The sequence below is a fragment of the Ascaphus truei genome, chromosome 8, assembly GCF_040206685.1.
Source record: "Ascaphus truei isolate aAscTru1 chromosome 8, aAscTru1.hap1, whole genome shotgun sequence".
NCBI classification, from domain to species: domain Eukaryota; kingdom Metazoa; phylum Chordata; class Amphibia; order Anura; family Ascaphidae; genus Ascaphus; species Ascaphus truei.
In genome coordinates, this window is record NC_134490.1 from 101022448 (window position 1) to 101036907 (window position 14460).

A 14460-nucleotide genomic window follows, 5' to 3' on the forward strand; every position below is an offset into this window, starting at 1 on the left:
GGCACTACAGTAGCACAATTTATCACAATGTGGATTTGAATGCTGAAAACGTGTAAAAAAAAAAAAAAGAACTTTCAGCTGTGCAAAATTATTTTAATACAAAAACTCAATATCCAAGTGGATAGAATAAAGGTGATAGTGACAATTGCGTTGAAAAGTACTATTAAAAAACAAGGGGTAAAACCCCGGATCACACGGAGGAAGAGAAGGAAAGAAATAAGAAAAGTAGGATCATTGGACATAAGAGAGCAAGGTCTGAACTAGAGATTCCCTTTCCCCGGTCCCCCCAACCCCCCCACACACACACAAGTTAACAGTTATGTATATTTGTACGTTTTATTACTTGGACATTATAAAAAAAAATCGCTGTGCCGGTTACGGCGCCAGTTTTTTGAGCGTTGCTGTCACGGTATCAGAAAGTCTCGAATACCTGCGATAGCCAAATGCCCAACACTGGCGAGTAGCCAGCGACGTGATGTTCGCCTCTCTAAAAAGGGCTCACCCGGTGACCTGCAGTGATCTGGCCGACACATATCTCGCCAGCCATCGCAAGATTTTAATATTTTTTTTAATACTGGTGTACGTGAGCCGGGGGTCTCCGGAGCAGAACAGCATTGATTTGAGGTCCGTGCCCCCCTGCTTCCCAAGGTACAGACCCCATTATGGGGTGCCGGTATTTCCTATGTATTTAAATGCCTCGCGTCACGTGACCGTGGGATTTAAATGCGTAGGAGTTCCCGGCACTCCATAACGGGGCCTATATCTCGGGAAGCAGGGGGTCCCGGACCTTAAATCAACGCGGTTCTGCTCCGGAGACCCCCTGCTCATATACACTAGTAATAAAATGTATATTAAACAGTTTCATTACCTTAGCGAATAGCCTAGCCATTATGGCAATGAAGAGGTTAAACTTCAATAGCCTGTTTCTTGGGGCAGAGGGGGTGGATGAAGGGGGTAGTAGTCCCAGGTTGGGTAGATTGGCCTGGCTGAAAGGTTGCTGGATGAGTTAACCCCTTTAATACCATAGCGGTGGGAACCGCTATGGTAATTAAGGGGTTAACCAGTCCCGCACCCCCCCAAAAGGCCTAAATACCCACTTTTGGGGTTACTACCCCCTTCACCCAATCCCTCTACCCCCAAGAAACAAAAATAAACACAACAACTCTAATACCCACCTCCTCTTCCCCCAACAACCCTCCACAACACATACAGTACATTAATGGGCAAAATAACTATTATCCAGATATGGATAATAGCTCATTTGCCCATTATAAAATTAAACGATAACCAGACAGTATAAATAAAGTAAATAAAACTTTCTACTTACAGTACCCGTGCCATCATGAAGGACCTCCTCATCAGCGTACTCCAGGTCCATGTCCTCCTTTGCCAGCAAGAGTAGATGAAAAAAAAATACAATCTAATGGCCCTAACCCCTTAATCACCTTAGCGGTTAATAACCACTATAGTAATTAAGGGTTTAACCCCTGTCCCCTTCTACTCACCCGGAAGGCCTAACCACCAACCCTGGGCCCACTATACCCACCCTCTACCCATTGATTGCCATAGTGGTACATCATACCCATATAATATGGGCATGATAAGTCACTATAGCAGTCAAGGGGCAACTTAATAAAAAAGCATGAAGGCCAAAAATACACAATAATAAAAGATATACACAAGCACCTAAACACCCCAACAATAAAAGAAATAAAAAGCCTAATAGTACAAGTCAATAAAATTAACCTATTACTTAAACAGCAAAATAATGAAAATTATGTTATTCCAAAACATAAGACTACAATTAAATAAACAGCTATTCAACCAATTCAAGAAATAAAAGTACTAGCCAACAAATCAATTAAAGAAATAAATGCACTAGCCAACCAATAAATTAAAGAAATAAAAGAACTAGCCAACCAATCAATTAAAGAAATAAAAGCACTAGCCAACAAAACAATTAATCAATTTAAACCACTAGCCAACAAAACAATTAATTAATTTAAAATGCTAACCAATCCTAAAATGTACTAAAATCAAGCCATCCAAATTTCAAACAATTTAATCCAAACAATAAACAGAAATAGAAACATACTGTAACAATCAATTGAAAACCAGCATTTGCCAAAAAATGCATTGGCTGTCACTGTATTTATCTGTACCCTAAAGGGACACAGATTAATACATTATCAGTCAATGGGCAAGCAATAACATAAAAATAAATAAATACAATAAAAAAACCTGAAAAAAGACAATTACATACATTCAATATTTACAGCTGCAGCGGCCGTTATTTAAACAAATCATGGGATTTTTGTACATCGGAATACCAATGTCATGACGCGGGATGTCCTCCAACCTTACCACCTTAAGACTTGAGTGCGGCGACTGCAAAAAATGGCATTTTAGAGTTCTGGTTTTTAAACACCTTAAATTGACACAGTAGCACAGTACTCTACACATTGCAATTCATTCATTTCATTGCACACAAAGAAACAGAATCCATGAAATTCAACAAAGCAATCGCGATAAGCGTGGGTGCCTGGGACGATTGGCCGCGTTCATGCTGCGTGGAGTACAGCAGAGCTGTATCTTACCTTTAGAAGTCTTCACCCTCCGAATCCCGGTGTATCTGCAAGCTCTCGACCCGCGACGTCATCACCCGCAATCCAACTCCATCCACCTTGAAGATTAGCTTCAGGTAAAAAAAATCTTCTTTCTTTAATTTTCTTTCACCTTCTTCTCTTTTCTTCTGTCATTATTTTCTTATTTTGTTCTATCTTCTATCTCCTTCTTTCAATCCAACCCCATGGTAAATCCAAACGGATGTTGCCTCGTTGAGACCGTCTGGTAAATGAGACGTACAGGCCTTATATATGGCAGGTGACGTCACATTTTAGGGTTAGCCGCTAAGGTAATGAAGTTGACTGTAAATGCACTTTTATGGCATGGGATTCATGCTGGGGGTCTCTGGAGCTGATATTAATGGGTATCAACTCCGGAGAATCCTGGCATCAATCCGATGCAGGAAAAATTAATTTTTTTCCCAAGTCCTCTCTTGCCGCCTTCTCAGCAGCTTCTCCCCAGCTTCATGCCAACTTTTCCTAGTGTGAGGATTTTGGGAGAAAATTGCCAATCTAGAGCCGCGATTAGCCTCGATAAACTAATCGAAACTACTAGAATTGCACGAGTTTCAGAACATGCTCATAAGTGGCTTATCGCCGCTCACCCGGCGATGTGTTTTGGATGGCTGCAAAAATTGGCAATTCATGCCTTTATCGCCCACTTATCAAGGCTTACAGAATAGTATTAGGCTAAAAAAAGCTCAATAAGTGGGTTATCGAGGCTTATAGAATAGACCCCTAAGTTTTTTTTAATCATTTGTACACTATGTATTTTGTATCAGCTTATTTCATGTACAGATGCAGCGGCCGTTATTCGAACATATCATGGAGCCATTTTCGTTGTTTGAATTTCATGGATCCCAATTTCTTTGGGTGCAATTCTTCATGTTTCCATGGCAGAAATGAATGACTTGTAATGTGTACAGTACAGTGCTGTGTCAATTTGCATGTGTTTAAAAACCAGAACACTAAAATGCAATTTTCTGCACTCGATAAAACACGAATCAGAACGCGGTAATGACGAGCCATAACATGAGTTTTCCGAAGTATACAACGCGTGATATGTTCGAATAACGGCCGCTGCATCTGTATGGTTCAAATGTGTACTTTTTGCTGTACAAAAATGAAATAAAATTTGAGGGTAATACAATAAATGAAATACTATCCCTGTATGACCAAAAATGATTTTCTAACTCCCTCCAATAGATGCAAAAAAAAAACATCAGAGCCCAAAAGAGTCCCAGGTATGTACAGTTTAAAACTAAGAACAAAGAAAATATAGTGCAAAACAGTTGGGTAGTGTGTGGTGAATAAAATCGACGTATTAAGCCCACTAACATGATGGAAGTTGGGTTCAAGAGTGTGGTAGATCCTTTGAGTGTCTCCTATAAGTAGTAGTGCAGGATCTCAGTTGTGAAATTCAAATTCACAATAGGGCCGTGGGTTTCAACTTTTTCCCTCTTGGGACACTCCTAACCACAATGCTCACTTGCCTAGACACCCCTACAATAGGGTCACAGAAAACACAGGACAGGAAGATTATCACAGAATAAAGAGACAGATAGTGTCACAGGAGACAGAGACAGACAGACAGAGAGTGGGGGTAGGGAGTCAAAGGGGGCAGTGGAGACAGAGAGGGCAGGTAGTCATAAGGGGCAGGAAAATCAGATGGGGCAGTGAGTCCAAGTTAGCAAAGAGTCAGAGTGGGCAGAGAGTCACAAGAGTCAGAGGGGGAAGAGATTCACAGGATCCCGGAGTGGGCAGAGAGTCACAGTAGGTAGATGGGGCAGGGAGTCACAGGAGTAAAAGGGGGAGGGGAGTCATATGGGATAGGGAGTCACAGTAGTCAGAGGGGGCAGGGAGTCAGGGGATGCTGGGAGTCAGAGGGGGCAGGAAGTCACAGGGTAAGAGGGGACAGGGAGTTAAAGGGGGCAGGCAGTAACAGGAGGCAGGGAGGCACAGGGTAAGAGGGGGCAAGGAATCAGAGGGGGCAGGGAAGTCAGAGGGGAAAGGGGAGTAAGTGGAGTCTTAAGGGGGCAGGCGAGTCAGAGGGGGTGCAGGTTCTCACAGAAGTCAGAAGGGGCCCACTGGATAAGGCTAACATTTGGCGACCACGATCTGGGACACAAAATTGTGAAAAAACTATAATAAAGCGCAACAAATAATGTGATATCATCAAGCTGCAGCCTAAACACCCGCTGTTTTCCCCAAAACCGCAAATTAAGATAACCTAAACAAAACAGTGTTCGTGGCGCAAAGTGATAAAACAGTTAATATGTGCAAATGATCCCAGTGTTGATTAGCACTGGAAAACACATACTACTGTAACTCCAAGTAAAGGATTCTCCAGGTCAGCAGACTCTTCGTAGACCCTCAGATGAAGAAAAGAACACAAATGCAGAGAGATTAGTGCATTATCATTTACTTAAGATGACAGACAACACAGAGGGGATTGGTTACACTCTCACACTTTCCCCGCTGGTAAGTAAACAAGAAGTGACTTTGGGCGCACTTCAACCCTTCTCCTTAGGTGACAGCTCCCAATGCGACCGCTCCACTTCTCAGTCAGGAACAAACCGCGATTGCCTCCGCCAGCGTCTCTCACCCGCAGTGGGGGCACTCCGCCGCGTCACGGTCGTCTCAGCAGTCTCCTTCCAATCAGGGCTTCTCAGAAGATTGTGTACGGTGGCCTCAAAGCATCAAAAAAGCCCAACCGGTTTCGTTCCACTGGACTTCATCTGGGGTCATGTTCAATACTAACATGAATGCACTTATATACCGAACTAGGCATTGGAAATAGAACTAACTAAGCTGGATCCTACATAGTGAGCTAGTAATTAGCAGAGATGGTAATGCTTGTTCTAATTGGCAATACCTGTGCTGAATTGCACCAGACATCTCTCTACTTGAATGCCTAATTAGTATGCACTAAAAACAAGTCATACAAATCTTTAATACAATATTTAAAATACAATTAAACTATCAGCTTACAAAAACTCACAATATGCTATAAAATAAAACAAGATTTTATCATGGATTGTATGCAATAACAGAGAAGTTTATACAATTGATATAAAATATTATTAAACAAATGCTGAACACCCTGTCTCAACACATAATAATCATTCCAAAATTGAAAAAGGATGTGCGGAGAATGCTGAAACACAAACAGCATGGATTAGTAAAAAACAACAAAGGTTAAAAACAGACAACTCATAATAAAGCTACTCAACACTCTTCACTGATGATTCAATGTCAGCAATGATACTAGACCGGGACAATTAAGCAAAAAAGACTACATCAAATAAAAATAAAATTTTTAAATATATATAAAATGAGGCTGTGTAGCTAATGAAATAAAAATAGCTACTAAATAGCTCATAGCTAAAAAAAGAGAGGTTAAAAATACGGAATGGACTTAAAAAAGGGGAATAGACTTAAAAAAGGGACTTAAAAAAGGGGAGAGGAACAAATAAAACATTGAACCATCACTTGAGGAATGCATTGATGTCAAATTCAACGTTCAGACCCAGAGGTCTCAAAGTTTTTAACTTGTAAATCCAGAGGCTTTCTTTCTGGGAAAGAGTTTGCACTCTATTCCCACCACGTCAATGTCTTGGAACAAATTCTATTCCAATAAACTTGAAACCCACTGGGTCTGAACCATGATGATTTTTAAAATGAATGATACATTGTGTGACTCCAAGCCCTTCTTCATATTCCTCACGTGTTCTAAAATCCTGGTTTTTCATTTTCTTGTAGTGCGGCCCACATACTGTAGACTGCACGGACATTCTAAAAGGTGCACCACAAAATCAGTGCTGCAGTTTATTAAATTGGAAATTGTAAAAATCTCACCCGTATGTTTAGAGGTGAAATCTTTACTTTTATTGATGCCAAATGTACATGCTGTGCAATCTGTGCATGTGAAACCAAGTTGTTTGTTGCCCTATAGCTGGTTTTCCATGCTTAGTTCTTACAGAGCAAGTTGGCAGCTCTTGTAAAAACTAGTTGAGGTTTGTCAGGCAGAATCTCTTTCAAAATATAGTCCTGTTGTAAAATCGGCCAATGTTTTTCAATAATCCTCCTTACCTCATATGATTTGTGGTTATATTGAGTTATAAAGGGGATGACATTTTGCATATCTTTAACTCTCTTTTTGAGCTGTAATAGATCTCTCCTATTAATATTAGGTGAAAAAGCGAGTGACGCCGCGGTCACGACTCCTCTAAACAGCCAAACGCATGTAGAAAAAATAAAAAACTTTATTGAACAAACAAGTGAACAGCAGCCATAGTCATCCTCTGACGCGTTTCGTCCGGGTCACGGACTTTTTCAAAGAGTAACTCCCTATGCCTGGGATGATCTCTATATAGGGTGTACTGCACTATGATTGGCCATAGTGGTGTGGAGGGTAAAAACCTCTCACCTGCTGAATAATGTGTATTAGCTAGTTTCATACACACCCATAGCGAGATCATTACATTTAAGGCACAACACCAAGTGAAAAATTACATAAATAATCCCAAAAAAGAAATTAAAAAAAAAATAATTTAAAAACACGAGTTAAAAACAAAGACTGCTGATTCATCCCGGTAGGTATTACATAAGAAAAAATACATGTTAGGAAAGCATATACAATATATACATATAAACTTATAAACTTCTAATATATGCATATGACCTTGGATATACTCCAACTCACTACATGGAATAGTAGGTGTCTCTTGATAAATAATCAGATGACATAGTACTCTTTAAGCTGTAACAACATGTATGGACTTAGATATAGTCCAACTCACTACATTAAATGATAAATGATTTCTTGTTTGGGATATTGAATAACATGATAATCAATAGACCACAATAACAAAATATAAATATTGTCAGTATTGTCGCATAGATATCATTACCAATATAAAAGTATACAAAGGCATGCAACATAAAAAGTTCCCTTAAGCCACTCCACAGGGTAGGACAGAGAGATATAAATATGGATATACCCCGGAAGATATTCACAGGGATGTGTATAGAATAGATGACTATTTCAGGAAATGTTTTAATTCCCATTCCTGATTTATACCCGATGGAGAAAGGGTACCCAAGGAATAGATCCAAAACATTTCACGTTTATTCAATATATTCTCTCTGTCTCCCCCCCTGATGTGGCTAGGGATATGTTCCAAAGCTGCATATGAAAAATTTGTGATTCCCCCTCTTGAACACGAGGAAAAATGTCTAGGTACAGGATGTACCAAATCCTTCTTTTTTATTAATCTGACATGTTCTGCAATACGTACTTTCAAGGGTCTAATCGTACGCCCGATATACCGTTGGTCACATCCACAGAACAAAATGTAAATTACAAAGCTGGAATTACAGTTTATAAAGCTGTTTACATAGAAACTCTTTTTACCAACATTAATTGATTTCATCGGTTTAACATACCTACACATGGAGCAAACACCACAAGAGAAAAAACCTTTTGGTATTCCCTGTATATGTGCCTTTCCTGATTGTGATTTAAACAGACTAGGCGACAAATGTGTCGCTATGGTTGGAGATTTGCGAAAAACAAAACGGGGTCCATCTTGTACATATTCCTTAATATCTTTGTCCAATGACAGGGTCCGCCAGTGTTTTTTAAAAATATCGCATATAAGATGAGATTGGCGATTATAAGTAGATATAAATAAGGGACTTTTATTCCCGTCATTGGAAGAAGATTGTAGCGTGGATCCATGTCCAGAATGTTTAGTTTTCCTAATCAATGTGGGTCTTTCAGCGAGATTTGCTGATTCGAATGCTGATTTGATATCGCTATCCTTGTAACCTCTAGCTGAAAAACGTTCGGCTAAAATTTTTGATTGTACCAGAAAGCTATCATGGTTTGAGCACAGTCTCCTAAGCCTGAGGAACTGTGCTTTAGGGATGCTTTTGATGAGTGAACGAGGATGATTGCTCTGAGCTGACAACAGGGTATTATGAGAGTTAGGCTTACGGAAAATATCCGTTTGTATAATCATGTTATGGTCGATATACAGGAGGAGGTCTAGATAGTGGATGTGATTGATATTATGATCATATGTGAACTTAATATTTAAATCATTTTCATTGAGACTCTGGATAAATGACATGAGAGATGACTCATCACCTTCCCATATCATTATCAGGTCATCAATAAACCTCTTAAAGAACTTAATATTTGAACGATAGGAATTATTACAGTGATAAATGTGTTGTGCTTCCCAAAAACCCATAAATAAATTTGCATATGAAGGTGCAAAACTCGTGCCCATAGCAGTGCCTAATTTCTGTAAATAAAATAGTGAGTCAAACATAAAATAATTGTGAGTTAATAGAAAAGAAATAGCTTCCGATATAAAAGTGCAATGTGAGGTGGATAACGTGGATAAACTCAAAAAGTGATCAATGGCGCAAAGGCCGTGCTCGTGTTTAATGATGGAATATAATGAAACAACGTCTAGTGTGACCCACCTGTAATGTGATTTCCAGACCACGTCCTGTAGATCGACCATAAGATGCCTAGAATCTTTTATAAAAGATGGCAAACTAAGTACCATAGGTTGCAAAAAGCTGTCCACATACCGCGATAAACCATCTCCCAAAGATCCAATGCCCGCCACAATTGGACGACCAGGAGGGTCCTGTAGCGATTTATGGATCTTCGGGAGATGGTGAAATATCGGAATCACGGGATGTGGACAGCGTAAAAAGTCAATCTCCTTTTTATTTAGAACACATAAGATCTTGCCAAACTCAATTAATTCCTCAAGTTGTGTATTAAACACTATTGTGGGATCTTTTTTAAGCAGAAGATAATTGTCTGTGTCTCCCAGTTGTCTGATCGCTTCACCTCTATACTGTTCTGCAGATAGAACCACAAGGGCCCCTCCCTTGTCTGCTGATCTAAAGACGATATCTTGTCTTTTTTTAAGTGAATTTAGTTGTTGGGATTCAGTGTATGTCAGATTGTTGGAACATACTTTGGAATGTGAGAAACCTTGGGCCAATAATTTCAAATCTCTTTCTACAAGTTTTTCGAATGTGGTGATGAAAGGGCCCCTATTCTGACTGGGACAGAAAATTGATTTTCTCCTAAGATTGCACTCATGATTCCCAAAAAATGTTTGACTAAAGTTATTCAAGGGTTCCCCCTGTTGTTCCAACAATACGTTCATATCTGACAAGACACATGTTTCCTGAAAATTGAAAATCAGATCATCAACCTGACCTGAATATGACAACAATATATCATTATTCACACTCAAATCCATATCCTGAGATTGAACATCTGTTTCCAAAGGAGCAAAACGACTCCTGGAAGAAAAAAACTTTTTTAGGCTTAGCTTTCTAGTAAACCTTTGCAAGTCTATAACTGTTTCAAACAGCTGAAAGTCCTGTGATGGTGCAAATCCCAACCCTTTATTGAGCACAGATAACTGTTCAAATGAAAGGTCCACCCCTGAGAGGTTGATAACATTGTTATTACTTGGGACATCTAGGTATACTTCTTCCTTTTGGACCTCCCGCGTGTGTCTCCGTTTCCTCCTTGATCGTCTGGTTCCCTGCGGCTTCTTGATCCTACTGCTAAAAAAGAAGAAGAAGATGGATCCTGGGGTTTAGGGTTGCTCCTAGTAGATGTAATGGAGGATCTGCTATCACTCCTGGATCTCCCCTTATTGTCCCTTATATGATCTGATGACCCCTCAAATGAAACCGAATGTGACCTGACATCCTGGTCAGAAAAATCTGAGTCCATGCTTGATGCCTCTAGTGGTTTATTTTTGAGGATTGATTTGTTTGGCGTTTTTCTAGAACCACCTTTAGTGAAGGATCTGGAGTCCCTGGATTTGTTGTTACCCCCTTTATCCTGATATTGGGGTTTTTGCCAACAGTATACCTGACCTTTGGCGTAGTCCATACGGTCTCATTCAAACTTAGACTGCTTCTTGTCACTTATAGTGTCTTCAATGGACTCTATATTGGACAAGAGAGTTTTGTCATTTTTGACGAACTGCTCCATTTTGGCAAAGGGCTTCAAGTTGGTTCTCAAGGTGTTAATTTCTATCATCAGCAGTTCTTTTTCTTTAGTTTTTTGTTGAATTATCAGTTTCATAAGTGTGACTGAACAGATATTTAGTGCATTAGTCCAATCTACTTCAAACTGCTTATTTTGAAAGCCAAATGTCTGGGTTTTTTTAATACGTAAACCCCGTGGGATCCTGTTACTCAAAATATAGTTTTCTAATGATGTTATTTCCCACCAAAGTTTTATGTTTTGGACCAGCAACCGTTCAAGTTTGACAAAGTAGTGAGTTAGATCTGATGGCACCTCAGTGAGGTGCCATCAGATCTAACTCACTACTTTGTCAAACTTGAACGGTTGCTCAGTGAGGTGCCATCAGATCTAACTCACTACTTTGTCAAACTTGAACGGTTGCTGGTCCAAAACATAAAACTTTGGTGGGAAATAACATCATTAGAAAACTATATTTTGAGTAACAGGATCCCACGGGGTTTACGTATTAAAAAAACCCAGACATTTGGCTTTCAAAATAAGCAGTTTGAAGTAGATTGGACTAATGCACTAAATATCTGTTCAGTCACACTTATGAAACTGATAATTCAACAAAAAACTAAAGAAAAAGAACTGCTGATGATAGAAATTAACACCTTGAGAACCAACTTGAAGCCCTTTGCCAAAATGGAGCAGTTCGTCAAAAATGACAAAACTCTCTTGTCCAATATAGAGTCCATTGAAGACACTATAAGTGACAAGAAGCAGTCTAAGTTTGAATGAGACCGTATGGACTACGCCAAAGGTCAGGTATACTGTTGGCAAAAACCCCAATATCAGGATAAAGGGGGTAACAACAAATCCAGGGACTCCAGATCCTTCACTAAAGGTGGTTCTAGAAAAACGCCAAACAAATCAATCCTCAAAAATAAACCACTAGAGGCATCAAGCATGGACTCAGATTTTTCTGACCAGGATGTCAGGTCACATTCGGTTTCATTTGAGGGGTCATCAGATCATATAAGGGACAATAAGGGGAGATCCAGGAGTGATAGCAGATCCTCCATTACATCTACTAGGAGCAACCCTAAACCCCAGGATCCATCTTCTTCTTCTTTTTTAGCAGTAGGATCAAGAAGCCGCAGGGAACCAGACGATCAAGGAGGAAACGGAGACACACGCGGGAGGTCCAAAAGGAAGAAGTATACCTAGATGTCCCAAGTAATAACAATGTTATCAACCTCTCAGGGGTGGACCTTTCATTTGAACAGTTATCTGTGCTCAATAAAGGGTTGGGATTTGCACCATCACAGGACTTTCAGCTGTTTGAAACAGTTATAGACTTGCAAAGGTTTACTAGAAAGCTAAGCCTAAAAAAGTTTTTTTCTTCCAGGAGTCGTTTTGCTCCTTTGGAAACAGATGTTCAATCTCAGGATATGGATTTGAGTGTGAATAATGATATATTGTTGTCATATTCAGGTCAGGTTGATGATCTGATTTTCAATTTTCAGGAAACATGTGTCTTGTCAGATATGAACGTATTGTTGGAACAACAGGGGGAACCCTTGAATAACTTTAGTCAAACATTTTTTGGGAATCATGAGTGCAATCTTAGGAGAAAATCAATTTTCTGTCCCAGTCAGAATAGGGGCCCTTTCATCACCACATTCGAAAAACTTGTAGAAAGAGATTTGAAATTATTGGCCCAAGGTTTCTCACATTCCAAAGTATGTTCCAACAATCTGACATACACTGAATCCCAACAACTAAATTCACTTAAAAAAAGACAAGATATCGTCTTTAGATCAGCAGACAAGGGAGGGGCCCTTGTGGTTCTATCTGCAGAACAGTATAGAGGTGAAGCGATCAGACAACTGGGAGACACAGACAATTATCTTCTGCTTAAAAAAGATCCCACAATAGTGTTTAATACACAACTTGAGGAATTAATTGAGTTTGGCAAGATCTTATGTGTTCTAAATAAAAAGGAGATTGACTTTTTACGCTGTCCACATCCCGTGATTCCGATATTTCACCATCTCCCGAAGATCCATAAATCGCTACAGGACCCTCCTGGTCGTCCAATTGTGGCGGGCATTGGATCTTTGGGAGATGGTTTATCGCGGTATGTGGACAGCTTTTTGCAACCTATGGTACTTAGTTTGCCATCTTTTATAAAAGATTCTAGGCATCTTATGGTCGATCTACAGGACGTGGTCTGGAAATCACATTACAGGTGGGTCACACTAGACGTTGTTTCATTATATTCCATCATTAAACACGAGCACGGCCTTTGCGCCATTGATCACTTTTTGAGTTTATCCACGTTATCCACCTCACATTGCACTTTTATATCGGAAGCTATTTCTTTTCTATTAACTCACAATTATTTTATGTTTGACTCACTATTTTATTTACAGAAATTAGGCACTGCTATGGGCACGAGTTTTGCACCTTCATATGCAAATTTATTTATGGGTTTTTGGGAAGCACAACACATTTATCACTGTAATAATTCCTATCGTTCAAATATTAAGTTCTTTAAGAGGTTTATTGATGACCTGATAATGATATGGGAAGGTGATGAGTCATCTCTCATGTCATTTATCCAGAGTCTCAATGAAAATGATTTAAATATTAAGTTCACATATGATCATAATATCAATCACATCCACTATCTAGACCTCCTCCTGTATATCGACCATAACATGATTATACAAACGGATATTTTCCGTAAGCCTAACTCTCATAATACCCTGTTGTCAGCTCAGAGCAATCATCCTCGTTCACTCATCAAAAGCATCCCTAAAGCACAGTTCCTCAGGCTTAGGAGACTGTGCTCAAACCATGATAGCTTTCTGGTACAATCAAAAATTTTAGCCGAACGTTTTTCAGCTAGAGGTTACAAGGATAGCGATATCAAATCAGCATTCGAATCAGCAAATCTCGCTGAAAGACCCACATTGATTAGGAAAACTAAACATTCTGGACATGGATCCACGCTACAATCTTCTTCCAATGACGGGAATAAAAGTCCCTTATTTATATCTACTTATAATCGCCAATCTCATCTTATATGCGATATTTTTAAAAAACACTGGCGGACCCTGTCATTGGACAAAGATATTAAGGAATATGTACAAGATGGACCCCGTTTTGTTTTTCGCAAATCTCCAACCATAGCGACACATTTGTCGCCTAGTCTGTTTAAATCACAATCAGGAAAGGCACATATACAGGGAATACCAAAAGGTTTTTTCTCTTGTGGTGTTTGCTCCATGTGTAGGTATGTTAAACCGATGAAATCAATTAATGTTGGTAAAAAGAGTTTCTATGTAAACAGCTTTATAAACTGTAATTCCAGCTTTGTAATTTACATTTTGTTCTGTGGATGTGACCAACGGTATATCGGGCGTACGATTAGACCCTTGAAAGTACGTATTGCAGAACATGTCAGATTAATAAAAAAGAAGGATTTGGTACATCCTGTACCTAGACATTTTTCCTCGTGTTCAAGAGGGGGAATCACAAATTTTTCATATGCAGCTTTGGAACATATCCCTAGCCACATCAGGGGGGGAGACAGAGAGAATATATTGAATAAACGTGAAATGTTTTGGATCTATTCCTTGGGTACCCTTTCTCCATCGGGTATAAATCAGGAATGGGAATTAAAACATTTCCTGAAATAGTCATCTATTCTATACACATCCCTGTGAATATCTTCCGGGGTATATCCATATTTATATCTCTCTGTCCTACCCTGTGGAGTGGCTTAAGGGAACTTTTTATGTT